Here is a 21,771-nt window from a genome sequence, read left to right as displayed (position 1 = left end):
ATTTATACAAGAATGAATTAAGCAATAGCATGAATTTTACTTCATATAAGAATATGTAAAATGGGTTACATTGCTTAATTACAAATCATAAAAATAAAATGTTTCTGTACAATATTGCATATCGTGTACAGTTAGCTGCGTAAATATGTATACATTTATAAAGCTTCAGAATCTTATACGACTACGGTTTTAAAAATACAAATGCATTCGTCATTCCGTATTCATAGTCGGAAGCATATATTATAAACTGAAGGCGTATACAAGTTACTGAAATTTAAAATTGTATTAATATTTATGTAGCTGACTGTACAAATGTACCATTTTTGTCAGAATGCTATATATATATATATATAAACATACAAATAAGAACATGTAGTATCATTTTTGTTAAATATATTTTAAACCTAGATACTTGTAAGCAATCTACATCGATAAGAACGTCTTTTTATATAAATTAAATATATAATGCATTTGTTTTATTTACCGTTCCACAATACCCATGCATTTTGGTTACAATCTTATATTCATTGTACCTTATTTGGGAACAAAACATAGAAATTTTCCTGATAACTTTGTTGAGTTTGCTTTCATAAATATATGTTTTACGATTTAGTCGAATCTTTGTTGAATAAAGACGAAATAAGAAAATATATTCCGGGCACTTTGTTGACGCACTTCAAGTATTTCTCTCGGGAACTTGACGCTTACTTTTATTACGTATAGCTAAAGGCATTTCTTGTACAATGAAGTATCAAAAATACATAACGTATACGAGAGGTATGTTCTCTTAAAAAAATCGTGTTGACAATTGTTTGAATTGATGAATAATCTTATAAATGCGAATGTTTGAATGGATGGATGTTTGTTCGAAGTTATCTCCAAAACGGCTCAACGAATTTCGCTGAAAAGCTGAACATATGCCACTTCTTACATTTTTTTTAAATCCGTGCGGACAGAATCGCAGGCGACAGCTAGTCTGCGACAAATAACATGATATTGTCATACTTATATTTGATATATAGATAGTTCAGTATACAATAGTAGGTTGGTGTTTCTCAAACAAAATTAAAAGTAAAATATTTGTTGTAAATAATCCAATGTTTTGCGGTTGCACCGCGTAATCTTTGAGAAAACCAGTGGTCAGAGGATATTAAACATTACAGCCCACTGAACTCACAGAACTGACGTCTGTGTAGTAGAACGTGAACAGGATTCGTCTTTACACAGTAATACAATACGTACCTAAGGAAGGTCCTTACGACGTTTACAATCTTGCTAATATTATAAATGTGAATGTTTAGATGAATAGATGTTTGTCAGACGGTATATTGAGAACGACTGCATAGATCTCGCTGATATTTGGCATAGATGTAGAACATAGTCTACTAGAAGACATGAGCTGTTACTAAGTTTTTTTTTAATTTCGCTCTCACTCCTACTTAATAGATGGCTGCATGATTACTAGCTGTCGCTTGCGACTCCGTCTGCGCGGAATTAAAAAACTTATTAAGTAACCAATGTATTCTTCCAGACTATGTTCTACAAAATGACAGCGAGATCCTGGCAGCCGTTATGGAGATACTTTCTAATAGACATCAATCCATGCATTCAAAATTTCGCATTTGTAATATTAGTAAGATTGCAATTATTTGTTGACAGTAATCTTACACATATTATATATACGAATGTTTGGATGGATGGATGGATGTTTGTTTAAAGGTCTAGAATCTTGGAATAGATGTAGAACATCTGGAAGAACACGTAGGCTACTAATAGGTTTTTAACACCGCACGGACGGAGTTGCGGGCGACAGTTAGTTATAAGATAAATATATTCATAAGGAAATAGTTAATTATGCGTTAATAGATAATTAAGAATGTTTACAATAATCAACTCGCAGTATGTACACATGTAACAAACAAGACTAGAGAAGTTTGGTTAATTTCTGAAGAGAAACTTTGATGTTCGTATTTGTAATAATATCGTAAGTTCACTGAATATGAGTCTGAATCTCGGATGCTGAAGTTTGGGGAGTTTCGCTGAGGAAAGCAATCAAATTTTGGCTTATTTTCTCGTCTACAAAATTAAGTGCAATTATGAACATTCATTTCTTCATAATTGCATAAATTTTGTACAATTTGGTTTGTTAATTGACGTAAAACAAAATTAATTTACAAGATCAGTAATATTCTAACGTTCTAGTTAGTAATTAGTAATGCTAAGTGTGGGTTTCTGACATCAAAATCTCCGTTTAAAAAATATGACCATATATTTTATAAATTTTGGTCTCAGAAACCATCGGTAAGGGAAATATTATTTGAATTTAACATTTTTATGTATTATAAACAAAAAATGAAAAGAAAGTGCGTCCTAAAAGAAAGGATTTTGTTTTATTAGAGACAGAGATTTAATTTTTCATTTATCTTCAAAAACGCTTTTAAAGTAGGTTTTTTGTCAACAAAAACCCAAATAAAGTATGCAAAAATCAATATGAAATCATGTTAAAATAATTCAAACGTGTTAATGTAACAATTAGGAAGAGTAAGGGGCTTCCTTGGGTCATTAAAAAGGTTTATTTTTGTACTGCCATAAATCTGCTTCGCTACAGCTGAATAATTAGTGAAGTAACAAATATATAAGATTACTAGCGGATCCGACAGACGTTGTCCTGTCTACACGTCTTTAATTTGAAAATTTCAAACTTTTTCTAATAAGCTAAAATTAAAATTCGAATATTATTTAAAATTTGACACTGCGATGGTAGCGCCGTCAGTCGGATCCAATGTAAAACATTGCAAAATCAACAACTACTAATAAATTAAAAATTAATTAAAAAAACATTGTCCAGCGGACAAAATTGGGAATCTAAACCATTCCCAGATCCCCTTGAACACACACAAAAAATTTCATCAAAATCGGTCCAGTCGTTTGAGAGAAGTTCAGTGACATACACACGCATAGAAGAATTATATATATAAAGATAAAATCTATATGTATGTCTTATGGTAATAACGAAAAATACTCACGTTTTACGTTATATATAGAAAATTTAATTTTTAAAATTTTTATCTTCTGTCCGCAAACCCTGTTTGTTCCCAGTAATCTCCGGAACGGTTGGACTGATTTTGACAGGACTTTCACTGGAAGGTAGCTTATGTGTGCAAAAGTAAATTAAGCTATTTTTAACCGACTTCAAAAAGGACTCAATTCGTCTGTATGTTTTTTTATTCTGTACTGACGAAGTTTTTAAGGCGATACTTAATTACTTAATTATGTGAACTTGAATTTCGACGGATTCATACTTTGGCAATAAATTTTTAACTGGAGTTTAAAGCAAAGAATATTCTGAATGGCTTAATAAGACTCTGTTTACTTTTAAATTATTAAGGTTTATTCGAAAATAATATAAAAAAAAGGTTACTTTAAGTATTATGTTTATTTGTATTACAATTGTTACGATTCGCATGAGGATTCACCGGAGATATAAGATACGGTGCTGGAACGTAATATGGAATCTGAATTAAGTCCGGAAGTAATCTCTGTTGTATTGTACTCTGCGGGGTTCGAATTAAAAAGTATTTGTCATGTTCTTCTAACCATTGAAGTACCTGAAAATAAAAAAAAACATAAAATTATTTTAAGCATATTTTCGTTTTGTCAAAACTTAATTTTTTTAAAATTAATCCTCATATTTATTCTATAGTAGCTGTCGCCCTCGGCTCGGTCCGCGCGGCATTAAAAAAACAACTTAAAAGTAGTCTATGTGTTCCATTCTATAGTCATAGTGTTAATATATGAAAATTTTATCAAGATTCATTGAATACCATTAAATAAACATCCATCCATCCGTCTAATCTTTCTAAACTATAATATTAGCAAAGTAATAAGTAATTTTGAACACAATTGAAAATTTTGTGTGTTTATGTTGGTATTGACTATTAGTAAATTAATTATATCATCCCTATCATTCTCTTTAAAGAAAACAGAGATAGCAATTATGTTCAAGTTCAAATATACAAGTATCACTTCCAAATTCCCTAGTAATTATAACAAATAAAGGAAACTAACAAATTTCGTACGACAGTTTGCATTTTCTGATTCTGAAGACATTTCACTTAAATTTTTACAATCAACCAACAACACTGTTTAACGTTCAACACAGAAATAACGATATTAACATAATTTCTCTAATAAATAGCAAAAAAAAAACATCACAAATCATCCGTCATTAGTTAATTACTACATTAACTGAATACTGGACACAATTTAACTATAAGTTAACGAACATAAAGTAGGGTAATTGTGTTAATGACATATAATGTTATTATCACTTACTAATTTATTGTTAATCTATATTAATATTACTATTTTAATATTGGTTATATATTTCGCAATTATACTATGTCCATTGTATTAAAGGTACACGTCTATTGGCCCGCACCGTACGGACTGATTAAACGGATTTGCGTTGGCTTTAATGCGGGCGGCGCGGATGATGGACGCAGCGCTATGTAGAATCATACAAAGCAAACTAAAATCTGTTGCGAGCCGTACGTGCGGGGCGTACGGCTAGAGCCAATGGACGTGTTCCTTAACTATATTACTGGCCACCGAGAAAGCAATAGACAAACAAAACTAAAAATGTTGCTACAATATTCCTTATTTCCTCTCACACTGTTTTCCGTCTCATTTTACTCTCATTGTTTTCTTTTTAGTTGTTTTTGTCTATTGCATTCTCGGTGGCCAATAATTTTGGTTAGCGCCATCTAGTGTTCGATAAGTACTAACTAATGTTTCTTCCTATTCAAATTGTTCCTTACAATGTCATAGTGGCAGTCAGTAATTTTTTTTTAACTAAAATAAATTATTTAATATCATACATCCAGTTATAAGTCGTATTATTCCAATCAGATAAAGATTAACAAAGACATAAACTAAATTTCAAATATATTTGCGTAGTGTAGGTTCCAACATAAATCAGTTATATTGGACAGTCTAGTGATAAAGGTTTCTTGTCAAGGTCATTAGTATTCCAACTGAGGCATATCGAAGCCACATCGACGACTAAACTTTACCTAATTTACAAGTTTCAACGTTAAATCTTGAAACCAGAATTAGTAAAACCAAATGAAAAACAGCAAAGTACATTTTTATTTGACTTAATATTAAACTTATATAAAAGCGGCTAAACACTCACCAATATTCGTTCGTTTAGTGAGCGATGGGCCGCGCCCGCGAAATAATACCAGTCCCACTCACTCTGATGAAGGACCACCGGTGGGCTCGAAACTAGTCGATGCCACCGGACGAATAAACGTGAGTGTTTAGCCGTTTTTATATAAGTTTATTATAATGTGTTACGAACAACATAATATTGTATGTATTGGAAAATTAATTAAAAAAAACACATTCTTTTTTATTAATTTTTCAAAATTAAAGAAACTCAAAGTGAGTTTAGGCACTCAATTGGACAGTTCAAATGGTCGGGACATAGTAAATACGAAGAAACAAATATAATACATGTAATAAGATATAATTCATCATCCAGCGCTTATCCCTTTTCCTACGTATATCCTCTTTCACACAATCCATCCATACTTTCTTTGGTCTTCCTCTACCTTTGTAGATATCCACATACAGGCTTATTAATGGAAAATAAAAATGGACGTATTAATAATAAATATATTTTGTTCAAATCAACGTATACTAAAACAAATAATAAGTAAGATCAAAGAATTTTGACGACAGATATCAGTAAACTTTAGCAGGAGACAAGTACTTAGGAAGTTAGGATATCGATGCGAAGCGAAAACTTTGTTAAATCGGATTAACTTTGTGTATACCGTACCTTGTTTATACAGGAAAAGCTTATTAAAGATAATAAATATTGTCTTATTGATAACTAATTATAGATATACGAAAATATGTTTACTTTGGTATTCCACAGCCGTGATTCTTGTTTTAGTACATATTTATTTGGCTAGTAAAATTGTTTTTTTTTTATCATAAGATGGCAAACGAGCGGCCACCTGAACTCGCTGAAATATCGAAGTTACCGTTACCCATAGACATACGCAATTGCACATGCGTTGCCTATCTTTAATCGACGGAGCAGAGGATGCACAGAAAAAAAATATTTTCCCTTTCCATGCATCTCATCCGGAAAGTCCACTGCCACTTCCCATACTTTCCTTGTAAGAAAAAGGGTGGAAAGGCAAAGAGGACTACATTAGGCCTCCGGGACGCACACTCATCTGACGAAACGCGGAATAGCTTCCACTTGAGGCGTGTCTTCTGTGTGGTCGTGGTATTTCTCCGGGCGAGCTAGGCCAATTCGTGCGAAGATGTTAAAGCGGGCTCAAATGTTAAATAGGTTACTTAAGTATTATAAATGAATTAACTTATAATTAATTAGTACATTAATTAATCAATTATCAAAATTAATCAATTGATTAATTCATAGTAAATGTTAAGAAAATAGACTTAATAAGTGCTAAGTTATAGTTAAACATGGATATCCGAATCAGTGAGACGCGCTGCTGTCGGAGTTGGTTCCGTCTGGTCTTAACATTATACGTATATAAATTACTTACCTTGGGTTTCCGACACCAAAATCTCTCTTTAAATCATATTGTTATCTTTGTTTCATACAGAATTTAGTCTCAGGAACAGAGGAAAGGGACGCTAATGAGCTGCTATAATTAAATTTGATTACAATATGTCCTCCATTCCCTAGTGCAGATAGATTTGACGGTCGAATTTTAACATACTGCTAGTGCCATCTGTTGACATAACAATGCAATCTTTTCTAATAGATCACATTGGAGTAAATAAATTTAAATAGATTTTTTTTTCTCAACTGTTTTACTGTTGCGTATTTTAATCACTTCCGCGTGATTTGTCTTCAAGCACATTAAAGCATTGGAGTAAAGATAAAAGAGAAAAATGGTTTTAGGGGGAAAGTAAATAAATTATTCATGTAAAGGCGTCTTAAACCTGAAGTTAACATTTAAGATACCGTGTTAAACGTTACAAATAGCATGTTGTATTTAAATTTTAATCGTTTTCATGTAATAACTAGCTGTCGCCCGCGAGTCCGTCCTGTCCTATTTACAAAAAAAAACTTAATATGTAGCCTATATGTTCTTCCAGACTATGTTCTATATGTGTGCTTAATTTCGTCAATATCTGTTGCGCTGTTCTGGAGACACCTTGAAATATCCATCCATATCCATTCATTTATACATTCACATTTACAATATTAGTAAGATATGTGTAATTTTTGTCACTTCCAATAAATTTGAAATTTGTTATTTGATGATTTGTAGAAAAAACCTATTTTTTATTTTATTACTTCATTCGGATTATTTCAACAGTGATGTGGCAATATTCGTTTAAATACAAGAGAAGAAAAAGGCCATCTGAGTCTAAACGAGAAGTGAGCCGAATACTTCTGTTGGTCGTTCTTACGGGGAAGGAAAATTGTGTGATGCAATCTGCACATATATCTGCAGAAATTCAAAGATATGTGTGAAGTCAATCCGCACTAGACATGGTTAACTAAGGCCTAAACACTGCTAACTTAGTAGGCTCCTAGCCCTTCAGTAGGGACTTATAGTGAGCTGATGATGAGTGCATATTTTGTTGCATCAAAAATTATAAACTCGGCCTTTGTCGTTATCCTAAAATAAATCTCAAAGGCCGGCAACGTATCAGCGGTTCCTCTGGTATTGCTGATTTTCATGGGTTGAAAACCTCGGTGTTCCCGTTGCTCGTTTGCCCCCTTCTGTTTTTTTAAAAATAATCGTAATAATTGCAAACTTGACATAACATTACGTGTTCTATCCACGTCTGGAATGATTTTAATGAGCTCGAAAATTCGAAGCACGTTTCCGTTCAATCGTCTACCTTACTCCACTAACGGCAACTATCTTGAGTAATTGCGACCCAAAGACAAACAGAATCGCTACGTTTGGTGTGATAAAGTATCTAGATGTGAAGCTATGACTATGTGCTCTTTTCTAATATATGTAACGTTTAGTTTAAGTGTTTTTCAACTTAACATTTTCACGACATACTTAAGTACTGCTGGAACTTTTACAAGGAAACAAGAGACTTTTAGAAAGTGAGGCATGTTTTTTTCTCGTGTTAATCAGTAACTCAGCTATTTTTGAATGTTAATGGATAACAATAAGGTATGAATGGCTTTCCAATGCCTAAATATACTTACTGCGGGGCTAGACAGAGTGCGATTTCATAACGAACTTAAAAATATATAAAACTGAGAATGACTTACGATATTTTCATGTTTCTTTGATCTTTAGTGAGATGATTTAAATGCCGTTAAATAGGTAAGTATAAAATTAGTTAATTTTACGAGTTTTTTCCTTAACCCTTAATTCGACGAAATTTTTGTAGCTAAAAAACTGTTTTTTTTTAGTAACTTACGTAATTTTCTCTAAACTAGTTCATTAGATTTTTTTTTATTAGTTGTTCGTCACACTGGACACCATAGAATTAAGGGTTAATCTCTTTTTTCCCTAGAATAGGGAAAATGAATACGTCTTTCTGTTGCACTTTCGAAAAAAATAATAATTAAAATGTAAATTTAATAAAATAAGCAGTTATATCAAAGATGGCGTAATATTTTCTACTCGGGAACAAAACAAGCCATGTCCCTAGGTATAAAAATTTTCGGCAAGAGATTTTGTTTAGGCTCGGCCATTACGGGTAATGAGGGTTGTTTGTGACGTCAATCTCGAAAGAGGGTAAATTTAAAAGCGAACCTCTTGTTTCTTAGTAAAAAATTTCTAGCCTCATTTTCAGGAAAAACTTCCATGATAACATCATTACGGTAAATTGAGAAAATAGTTTCATTTAATTAACAGCTTTTTTAATTATGAAACTCTTAGAAAATTATTTAATAATCAACCGTTTTTATTAATTAAGCGCCAATAGCCTATTGGTTAAGGGTACGGGTCGGGAGTTCGAATCCTGCCATCCAACTATTGTCGTAGACCATGTCTTAGCACAAGCCTAGGGCTTAATTGGAATGGTACAAAAGAAATATTAGTAAATTTACAAAAATCTGCCAATATTAAATATAAATCTTTACTTATTTCTTAATTTTTGGTATTTCGAAGACAAAAAATCTATGGTAAAATACAGAAATGTTTGGTACAAGTCCGATTTACCTTTTACCTTTTCAAGGCAACGAACGATTTCCGATTTATATTCCTTATCAGCAAGTAACGTTCTTTCTTAGAATTATCACATCCTATTTTACGAAGATAGTTCGGACCCTTTTCGAGTTAAGTGAATCGGAAATTAGATCTACTAAAGGTAACAAGGTTAGTTACTCGTGATTTTTACCTTTTTTTGGTGTATTCCAAGCGTTGATTTTCTTTTAAAAATAATACTTGACTACAATTGTTAACAGAAAACTTCCACCAATATTGGGAAATTCTTTACTGAACATAACGTAGCCTTCAACAGTATAGAGGTGAGAAAAATAAATCTACAATAACGGGAAAACTTAGTGATCAAAATGACTCTGAGTAAGTGAGTATTAAAAACAAATCCCTAATTTAAGACGAAGAGATTTTCAAAGTTAAAATCATCGAGTCTCTAGCGCCTACCAAACAACTATAAGTTAATTTTTTGGACGTCGATTAATAAATATAATAATATATTATTCGTATTCATTTATTTATCATATTCTTAATATAATACATTTCATACATAAAATAAAAAATATATTATATTAAAAATAGAGCATCACCGGCTGCGGAGTCCCATGACTCAAACAACCAGTGGTCAGGGCTGCAGAGACAGGAACCTTCTCACGATGTGCGCGGTTTCTATGATAACTGCCTTTTGTATCGCCTTTTGGAGGCGAGTCATTTTGGTCACTAAGTTTGTCCGTAATTGTAGATTTATTTCGATAAATTTTGATAATTGTTATTATATTAAAAGATCTTTAAAGTAATCATCGATCGAACTGATCACCAACCTTCGCTAGTCGGAGAGGCACCTCAAGAAAAAGAAGAAAGTAATCATAGCACGTAATTTGGAAGTGACCTGATTCAAGATTTCCCCCAGTTATTTTCACATATTTGTGATGCTAATAGAATCTGATAAACTTTTTTTATCTTCAATCGTCAGCGGTATGAATTATTCATCGTAATGTAAAACCAAAAGGAAACGCCGAATCTTCGATATTGAAAAGTAAAAAAAAAAACAACTTTTATATTAGACCGTTTGAAAATATTCCAAATTTAAAGTAATAAAGTACTTTGTGCCTGTGAAAATAAAAAATAAAATTCATTACCAAGTTATCGATTTTATTTTATTTGCCAGACTAGTTTTTAGCCAATTACAAATAGAAATTCGAGTAATCTGTACTGAAAACGCTTAGAGTACTCATTGAGGCGTAAAAATCATATGTAAACTGGATATTGAGCTGTTGAAAAAGAAAGTGGTTTGAAATAGAATAAAGTTATTCACATTACCTGGATTTTTCAGTCTTTTACCTAGCTATAATAAAAGTCTTACCGTTGGTTTCTGAGACGAAAATCTCTATATTAAACTAAATCGTTATCTTTATCTTTGAGACAGAGATCTTATGTTTACGAGGATTTTGATCTCAGAAACCTACCGTAAATCTAGTCCAGAGTACATATACTATTAAAAATGTAATAGTAAACGTATACAATACTATTACACTATTAAATAATAAATAATAAAATGCATCAACATCAGCTCACTATACGTCCCCACTGAGGGGCTCCGAGCCTACCCTAAGTTAAGGGTGATTAGGCCATAGTCAACGCTGGCCCCGTGCGGGTTTGTTGACTTCACACATATCTTTGAATTTCTTCTCAGATACGAGCAGGTTGCATCACGATGTTTTCCTTCACCGTAAGAACGTCGGATAAATGTACATATGTAAATCGGAAATCGAACCCAGGACCTGCAGATTGCAAGTCAAGGGAAGACCCCTAAGCCACCGACGCTCTTTAAATTTCGATATTATTAAATTACGAATATTAAATTTAGATATAACAAAGTCTTACGTTTTTCAAGAAATCGTTTATTTAACAAAACCCTTTGCTGCTTCCTGAGTTAGCTTAAATAACAAAAAGTGAGTAGTACTTGACATTTTCACAATTAGAAACTTGAAATATTTATAATAAACATATATCAAAATGTCAAGTATTACTTCTCGTTTAATTTACAATATAACAACACAAAGGTGATATTTTACAAAATTAATTTTGGTAATACTTGACAATGTAAAGCTGTTATATGTACTTATAAGCTGTCGCCCGTGATTCCCTCCGCGAAAATAAAAAAAAAACTTAATGATGTTAGGAAGAAAATCCGAAACTGTGCCGGTGTACTGGCACAACACTAACTTTACTAAAATGTCGTTTATGTCCCCTCACTCTCATTCTGATACCGGACTTGGTAATGAAAGCGCGCCAAAGGATTCTAATTTTATATATAAAATTCTCGTGTCACAATTTTCGTTCCCATACCCGAAACGGCTTGACCGATTCTTATGAAATTTTGTGAGCATATTGAGTAGGTCTGAGAATCGGTCAACATCTATTTTTCATCCCCCTAAATGTTAAGGGTAGTCCACCCCTAATTTTTTTTTTTAGAAAATACGCGGTCGGAGTCGTGGGCGACAGCTAGTCATGTCTAAAAAAGTAGCTATGTGATCTTCCTAAGTTCAACATCTTTACCAATGCAGCCTTTCTGGTGATGCCTTTTATCATTTCATCGCATTTATAATATTAGTAAGATTTAATTCAAGTTATTTTACTGATTAATGAAATTAAAGGTCGTTTCCACCAATATTTCTAAAACAATTGGTGCTCAAAAAAATTCTCTAAATTAACAAAGAACAAGTTTTCGAATAAGTTTATTCTAATACAAAAAACAATCCTATTTTTACTCAACGTTTAAAAATGGAACCAGTGCACCTGGTAAAAGAAATTCTGTAATGGCAAACTTACTTATACGTACAACATAAGCTTTATTTCTATTTGGTTAGGATTCAAAATCGGTTGACAGAAGTGCAGGTGCTTGTTTTACTTGGTATTGCAACTCATGCATAGTGAGCGCAGATTTCAAATACACTTTTCGCGGCTTATCCAATTGGATGCGAGACAACTTAGAAAAGCAGCTGAGCATATTTTGAATTCATGATTTTTCTTGTAATAGTAATAGTAGCTATAGTAAGAAGTAAGATATTAAAATAAATATTTTTTATTAGAATTATTTGCGAGTTTGGTTTTTTTACTTTGCTGCAGCCAAAAAGTAATTACAAGCCAATATTTATATTGCAAATTGATTAAAAGAATGTACTCAATAAAAATTTAAAACAACATAAAAAATTGAAACCTTCATTGGCTGTGCAAAAATATTTCCTGTTTTATCAACGAAAATTCAAAGTCGTGTTTTTCTTTTAGCTTCGATCAATATCATTGGATATTCATGAATACGAATTAACGCAACGAAATGAACACAAGAAGATTTATTATTGACTTTTATTTAACACTAGCAGTTGTCCGCGACTTTTTCCGGATAAAAAAAAAATATTAAATAGAACCTACTTCCACTGTTCCACACAGAACCTTCCACTGTTGGGAAACTACCCAGAGATAGTGTAGTTTCCCAACAGTGGAAGAATTTTTAAGTTTGTTCAGTTCTTTCGGTGTCTAGTCAAAGTAAAGAAACAATAAATTTTTCATCTTTATATTTTTAAGTATAGATAGATCATCATCATCATCAACCTGCCCTTATCCCTATCGAGGGTCGGCACAGCATGTCCTACTCCTCCATACATCTCTATCAGCCATATCCGAGTCTACCCCGTTCTTACGCATATCCTCTTAAGTATAGATAGATGAGATCGCAAATTCATTTCCCTGGTCGTGTGGTTATCCAAGCTAAGATGATACCTGTTTTGTATGCTTAATCAATCATTTCTGAGGTCAATTTACATTGGTTATTTTTTAAGTTTATGCTTGTCGTAGTAGGTACTAAATAGAATAAATTTTTTAACATAATGCCACTGACATTATCCAGGTTCAACAAAAAAACAAACACTGTTAGTGTTAAAAAATCTAAACAAAAAAGTCTAAAAGATTAAGAAACAAACGGAATTTCTCATAAAATATTTTCATCGGAATTCTCTAGTACGAAAGTGTACAAAATTGTTATAACAAATCTGAAAGTGATTCATTTTCTTTTCTCTGTCTTCGATACATTTACTGTCCATTCAAGTTCATCTGCTATCGAAAATGTTCAATGAACCATTACTGTGTCCAGACAAAACTATTTTCATTTACGATGTTTCAAAATCAAGTCGACAGAACTTTAAAAGAAAATGGAATCAGTGATAAAGCGTCTGTGGCTCAGTGGACAAGTGCTTGACCACTGAGCCACCGACGCTCCTTTGAAAAGCAATAGTCAATATTAACTTTGTAAACAATAGTAATTGAGTTAGTTGTTCTTACAACATTAATTTTGAAACAAATACGATCTCGCTGTTCCGTGTCCGTTTTGTTAAGCTCATTTGCTTTATTGCAAACTACACTGTAACAAAGACTGTTCACGTCAGGAAAGTTGGTGCACTAATGTGAATTTAAGTGTTCAATACTTCATGCATTTTAAACCAAAAGTATATACAACATTTCTAATTGTATTATATATACTTTTGCTTGTGTATACAAATAAGGTTCTTTTTATAATATAGCAAAAGCAATTTAAAATTTTCCGTATTTTCAACGATTTATCGAAAAGGTCAAAGTAAATGTGGGTCTATTTTTATTTATTACTTCAAATTATTGCGAGACGGATTTATACTTCTAGCATACTTACAAAGTTTTTTTTTCTTTTACTTTGAAGCTTTTTAAATATTCTCTTACTTTTAGAACGAATTTTAAATGTAGTATGTTAGTGAACCACGAAATCATAGTTTTTAAATAGTCTATCTAAAAATCTTTTATAGTTTAAACAATATTATTTGATATCTATATTAAACGTATTAAAACTACAAAAAATAAATACTTATACTACTAATTTTTGCAGTTGCACTAATAGTGTGTTTCTGAGACCAAAATCTTCGTTTAAACGTACTGTTATATCTGTTTTGTCAAAGATAATGATGATGCAAATATTTTTGTTTCAGAAACCAACGATTATTCACATCAAAAGCTGTGGAGTAATGCTAACAATTTTATTTCCCATAACACTGATATCGTAAAATAGTATTGTACCAACGTTACGAGTACGAATATACTTGTTTATTAGTACAGTCAGCTGCATTAATATTTATACACTTATGTAGCTTCTAAATCTTGTATACGCCTTCGGCTACAAAGCATGTATTTACGCCTCCGTCCGCATTCTTACGACTTTAATAATATGTTATTGACAAATTATTTCATACGTATTTTTGAAACCGAAGACTTAAAATGTTTAAGAAGTGTATAAATATATATGCAGGTGACTGTACATTTATATCTTGTTATCATAAATTCCCTGATCCATATATCTTTATATACTGCAACATAGTCGTTATTCTTTATAACTATATGTCGCGAACAAGAAGTAATATTGTTAAATCTGTATATTTTAGTACTTAAGGATAATTCAAATATTTAAATGCGAATGTATGGTTTTTTCTTTTCGTAAAAACATTTTCTTTATAACGATTCAACTTATGAAAATTTCAAGTAGCAATTTTCTTTAACCATTTTAAATGATAATGGCAACGTAAAAATTCGTTTACGGTATACTCGTGACATTTTTATAGTCATATTTAAAGGCAATTTACGTTAATTTAATTTCATTTTAGTTAAAATATATTTCTAAACTTAAGTAGCCTAGAGAGCGCTTTAGATTGTGGCGCCATTACAGTGCTTTTTAAATATAATATTATATTAATTTTAATATGGTAAATTATATTTTAACGGAGATAAGTAGTAATAGTTTTATAAATGGACAACAGAACAATACTTTTTTTAGAATGGCAATTCACTGACCTTGGTGTTAAACATTACTTAAAATCAGAAGATGTGATGAATAATGAACCTTATTCGACTCGTAATAAGGTAGTATATCAGCATACGATTTAAAAGAATTAAAAACTCGAGCTTAATGGAAAAAACTATTGAAATCCGTTCCAATAATCCATTATAGACTGGCTGAGATTGAATCCACCAGAGTCTGTACTTTTCTCGGTGGAAATCTGGCTTAAACCGGATGATACCGGTTCCAGAAATCTGGCTTATACCGGATGATACCGGTTTCAGGCAGACTTAAATCCGCCTCACATATCGAGCATTAAAATCATTCGCGTTTAAATTCAATTTACATAAGAGTCGAACGCGGACTCGAAAATTACTTTTTCCTGCTTGAAAATTGGCAGCTTGATTCCCTATTTAATCTTACTAATATTATAAATGCGAATGTTTGGATGGATATTTGTTTGAAGGTATCTCAAGAACGGCTGTATGGATCTCGCTAAAATTTGTGCATAAATGTAGAACATAGTTTGAAAGAACACAGTTAAATACTATAATATGTTTTCATCCAAACTATGTTGTACATCTGTGCCAAATTTCAGAAAGATCGATGCAGACGTTCTGGAGATATCTACAAACAAACATTCGTATTTATAATATTAGTAAGGTAAAATAGATTATTACAATTCTTTTTAAAAAGTATTAAATATTTCTAGATTCGTAAGAATAGAATAATATATTTAATAATACTGAGGTACTTTTTGTGCTTTTTTTTAATATAAAATTTTATGTCCAATCTGTATTTCACACGGAAAAAATGTATAACACTTTAGGAAATTCTATTTGCTATATATCTTGTATTAGTATTCGCTATCATCATAAATAATTTATAAAAAAAAAAACGCTGTCGACTCTTTAGTAAATTTATGATGTACACAGGATATAAGCTTGTCGATGTAAATTTAGGCCACTAAATAAAATCTAGGACTCCTATATTTTACTATCATTTATATAACTACGTAAAGTGAAAACTATTTGTCACTTTATAAGGAAATTTGACACAATTAATGTGCAGTGCGTAAAGCTCTTTAATCAAAGATCCAAATCAACAATGTTTAAACATATAATTTTGGCGAATTTCGACCAATAGGCGACGAGTAATTCCTATTATAATACTAATACTATTCAAGTTATTATATTAAATAATAAAATATAGTGCATTAAGTTTGTGTACAGGTTTTAGGTCAGTGGAAACACACAATAAAACCTACAGTAAAATGCTACGGTTGAGAAAGACTCTACGTATACATTATTCAACGCTTCTTAGTGACTTCTCCACGTTCAATATATTGTTTTATAAATGTAATAAAAAGAATGAAAGTCTTGTATAAAACAAACTTAATAAAAATCTATTATTAGTTTATTATTTAAAAGAGAAGAGGACAAACGAGGGGCGAGAACACCGAGGTGATAAACGACTCTTATGGCCACGTCACAACGCTTCTGATAGACTAAACGTATTCAGATGCGTTGTCTGCCTTTAAGAAACAGACAGATGTTCGGTTTGAATTTTTAATATAAAGTAAGATAATATGCAGACACAGATATGCTACGAAGGCGATTTCAAAAAAGGATCAATATTGGAAAAGAGCAGAAATAAAGGACAAAAGTTCCCTCGGGCGAAATCCGTTCAATCAGGATTCGGCCACTTAAATTTTACTGTTAATGCCATTCGAAAAGGTTTGCTTATCTATTGAGTAATTAAGAGGACAAAAGCATTTTAAAATATTGCATATCTTATCAGAACCTTGAGCCTTGAGGGCATTTTATATTGGATATTTTATTTTATTTCAAATTGTCGATTTTTACACTTATAATATCTACTTTTTGAATATTTTTTTGTTTGATCGAGAAATTTAGGAGTAAAAGATTAGCGTGGTTTGGACATGTTATGCGGAGGGATGATGATGATATAAGTAAAAAAGTAATGAGATTGAATGTGGATGGCTACAAGGGTAGGGGAAGACCAAAAAAAGTATGGAATGACTGTGTGAAAGAGGATATGCGTAGGAAGGGGGTAGACTCGGATATGACGGCTGATAGAGATGTATGGAGGAGTAGTACATACTGTGCCGACCCACGATAGGGATAAGGGTAGGTTGATGATGATGAATATTTTTTGTTAATTCAAAGACTCAGATCATAGTATGACCATCATAGTATCATACTTAATCGTAATATTACATCCATCCATCCATTAAAACTTTACTATTTACGACGATGGATGTACATATGTTATCAAGTAACTCCAAAATGAATTTGAACGAAATTCGGCACAGAGATAGATTACTGTCTGGAATGTTCTAAAGTTTATTTGTCATCATCATCAGCTCACTATACGTCCCCACCAAGGGGTTCGGAGCCTACACCAAGTTAGGGGTGATTAGGCCATAGTCAACCACAATAGGCTATTTACTAAATGTTATTTTAAATACGTGCGGACGAAGTCACGATTCAAAGCTAGCTAGAGAATTTTTATAGTAATGGACAATGAAGTTAACGTAACTCTTAGGATCAATATTAACTTTGACTCTTTTGTAAATATCGGGTCCCGTATGCATAAAGGTTTTATTTTAATAGCCGATTCTACTGAAAAGGGTCTTAGAGTTTTCGAATGATTGCTTCACTACATTCGGTCCAAAAAATCCCTTATTCGTATTGATTATAAACTGAAACTTTGAAAACTAATTTTTTTAAAACATATTTTTAATAATAATCCATTTCCTAGTAACATTTACATTATTAAAATGAGCATATAATCATGCTTCTAATATTATGTTTGCAAGGACTCTACCTGTTCGTTCTTGACATACGAGTATGGTATAATTAGCTCAAAAACTATAATGAAACAGATATTTTTAACCTCTAGTCGTCCAATGAGTGACAACCCTAATATTATTAAAAAGTATACTATTAAAAATTACATATTAATTTTGAATTTTAACACAAATAATATTTTATACCTAAACATAGAAAGCTGAGATGTGTAGTCAACTAGTCTAAAGATTTCTTACATGATTTTAGATTTTCACGAGCCGTTAACCTTCCGAGATATTTCCTTTATATATATATGTGTACATTATGTACTTTATCTATAAGGGTATATGTTCAATCGACCCTTCACAATGGATTAAATTACGCAGACACTTATGTAAAAAATTGGAAAAGGTTTATGTGTTAAAAGTACAGTTTGGAACACAAACTAGTGTCATTGTGCTAGTAAAATTTAAACATAATAACATCCTTTTTTATTTTTTTATTTAGATTTTTACCGTTGGTTTCTGAGCCCAAAAATTCTTTTAATGCGCGGACAGAGTTACACAGCTAGTATTTAATAAAAATTTGTTAACAAAAGTAGACTCTCTATTTTCTTATAACGTGGAAGTGAAATGCCATTGTAACTCTATTCTGTAATAAAGTTACAACGAGGCACGTGTTTTGTGCCTTAAAAGCCTGTCTGTTTGTATTAGCGTAAAAGTTTTTGGGACAAAGAAGTTTGGTACATCTACGAATTGCTAGCTACAATATGTTGTTTTTATATACAAACTAGCTGTCGCCCGTGACTCCGTCCGCGCGGAATTAAAAATAGATAGTAGCCGATTCTCAGACCTACTCAATATGCTCACAAAATTTCATGAGAATCGGTCAAGCCGTTTCGGAGGAGTATTGGAACGAAAATTGTGACACGAGAATTTTATATATAAGACTAGCTGTCGCCCGCGACTCCGTCCGCGCGGGATTACAAATAGATGTTGGCCGATTCTCAGACCCACTCAATATGCTCACAAAATTTCATGAGAATCGGTCAAGCCGTTTCGGAAGAGTATGGGAACGAAAATTGTTACACGAGAATTTTATATAAGATGATAGTTTAACATGTTAATTACTTGGTTCCAATGAAATTAATATTATTACGTATTCTTTATATATTATCTGTGCCTACATAGAAAATCAGTACTAATTTTATAAATAGGAAATATTTCTATCTGTTCGTAATAAATTAACTCAAATAAACAAAAAGTATTTGGCAGATTACTAAATTTCATTCGATCGGCGCTGCCGCTTATTTTTTTTTATTCTATAATCTAGCGCTTGACCACGATCTAATCTGATGCTATGATGTGGTCGAAAGATGGTAAGCGTTAGCTGAATACATGTCCATTCATTCTATTCTTGAAGGCTCCGACTCATACTTGGACGGAAAAACTGACGAAAGCAACTTGTTCCAATCCTTTGTAGTACGCATAAGGAAGGTCTACTATAACCTCTAGGATGCTTCTAAAATTTTGCCTTATAAATATTATGTTTAATAAAACCGATGAAAGGGTATAATATAATATTAATTACGTTCAAGCTAATTAATTAAATGTATATTAATAAGGCGTACAAATTAAGATTTGATTAAACTGACGATCATTTATTTTCGTTATCGGAAGCATTATTTAATTAAATGTTTAACAAAGAACATTAAAAAAACCAATTGTATTTTAGAGAAAGTTTGTTGTTTCGCAGTTTTTCACTGCCATCAATAGTGTAAAAACATTTTGATATTTTTTTTATTTTCCTTTGAAACATGCAGATAACAATGTCAGGTAATCAAGTTTTATCGGTAACTAGCTGTCACCCGCGACTTCGTCCGCGCGGAATTAAAAAAAAACTTAGTAGCCTGTTCCCGCGCGGACGGAATCGAAGGCTACAGCTAGTTTCTAATAATATAAACTCTTATCGGATTATACTCTTAACTTTTGTTTCGAAGCTTAACGTATTTTAATCCGATTCCAAAACAATTTGTGTCGATAAGTAGTATTTTCATCAAAGCATCTACTCCCTTAGCGGAATTACCAATTCCATTTATTCATTTAGAAATTAAGCATTTATAAATCTAACATTTAAGTTAATCTCTTAAAGCTGACGAATCCCTTCAAATAAAACTTCTCTGATTTAATTGTATTAGAATAATTTATAAAATATAGAATCTTTCTTAATCCATTTCATTCACCATGATCTTATCCTTTCCCTTACGGAGAGCTTTAATCTACTTTATTGTGTAGAAATTTAAATATATATAAAATAAAATATGTTTCTAAATTTCTAAAAGCCTGTCCCCATGTATTTTGCAACATGTAAAAAACACCAAATGTTATCATAAACCTGCCTTTATCCCTGCAGAGGGACGGCACACTATTTACTAATCCTAAAACATCCAATATGACGGTTTATAAATCAAGTTTGTTATATAAGAAACTAACTGTCGCCCGTGACTCTACCCGCGCACTCTCTCCACACGGACAGAGTCGCGGGTGACAACTAGTTATATAAATCAATGAAAACAATTTAAAAAATCCTTTGTGAAGTTTCGCTTTAAACTATCGAATAGCGTACGAAAGCGCAATAGAATTCTTATTGGTTTCAAGCGTATAGTAAACACTTGGGACAGCTAAAACTTCAATGGGTAAATACCTAAGGCTATAGAAAATCCACTGACAAACACTACAAAAGGAATTCAGTTCAATACAGTGGTTATTTATTTTAATTTTATGCCGTCGCTTTTCTTTGTTCCTTACAGTTTGAAAAGAAAATAGACTCCCGTATTGTGTAGAAAATATTGACTATAAATCAAAGCTTTGATAAGAAGTAAAATATGAATTTAAAACGAAATAACTTTTAATTTTATAAATATTTTGAAATTTAAGTATCGTTCAACATAATTTCAGCAATCGTTAAAGTGAATATTTCGCAATGATTTTTGTTTAGCTTTCGCCTAAAAACGTCAATCTTAGTTCTTAAAAAATAAATGGAAAGGCATTAGTGTTTGTCTTATTCTTCTTTTTGTGCAGTTGAAATTAAAGCTTATTATCTTTTCCGGCATATATTAAGATATCTTACTAATATAAATTCGAATATTTAGATGGACCGATGGATGGACAGATGTTTGTTTGTTGATCTCCAGAACGGTTGCATGGATTGTGCTGAAATTTGACATAGATGTAGAAAATAGTCTAAAAGAACACATAGGTTACTAATGAAGTTTTTTTTGTTTCTGCGCGGACGGAGTAACGGGCGACAGCTAGTATGTTATAAGACTGATTGGTTGTATGTCGTTGTATGACAATGGATCATATAATTTTTCTGCAGCAAGTTTGCGATAAATGTAGGTCTTTTGCAATACTGTGCGTGTTATTCTTGACAACGTAAAATAAACAAGTTCTGTTCGAACTGGAACAACGCGGCTGCGGTTGCGACTTTGTTTTATAATATTCTGTAGCCTTTGTTACGTTTTCTTTGATGTCGTTTTGTTTTTCGCTATTAAATAAATACCACAACAAAGAACCGGATGTTTTGCTTTATCAATATTCTATTTATGCTATCGTAACTTTTATTTGAAGTAAAAGAGCGTCGGTGGTTCAGGGGTCAAGTAATTGACTTGCAATCTGCAGGTCCTGAGTTCGAATCCCGCCATGTACCATCGGTTTTTGATTTCCGATTTACATATATACATTTATCCAACGTTCTTACGGCGAAGGAAAACATCGTGATGCAACCTTCACATATCTGAGATGTTTAAAGATATGTGTGAAGTCAACCAACCCGCACTTGGCCAGCGTGGTTGACTAAGGCCTAATCACCCTTAACTTAGGGTAGGCTCCGAGCGTCTCGGTGTGGACGTATA

The sequence above is a fragment of the Papilio xuthus genome, unplaced genomic scaffold (genome assembly GCF_000836235.2).
Source record: "Papilio xuthus unplaced genomic scaffold, Pxut_1.1 DF827789.1, whole genome shotgun sequence".
NCBI lineage: Eukaryota > Metazoa > Arthropoda > Insecta > Lepidoptera > Papilionidae > Papilio > Papilio xuthus.
This window is presented reverse-complemented; position numbering follows the sequence as displayed.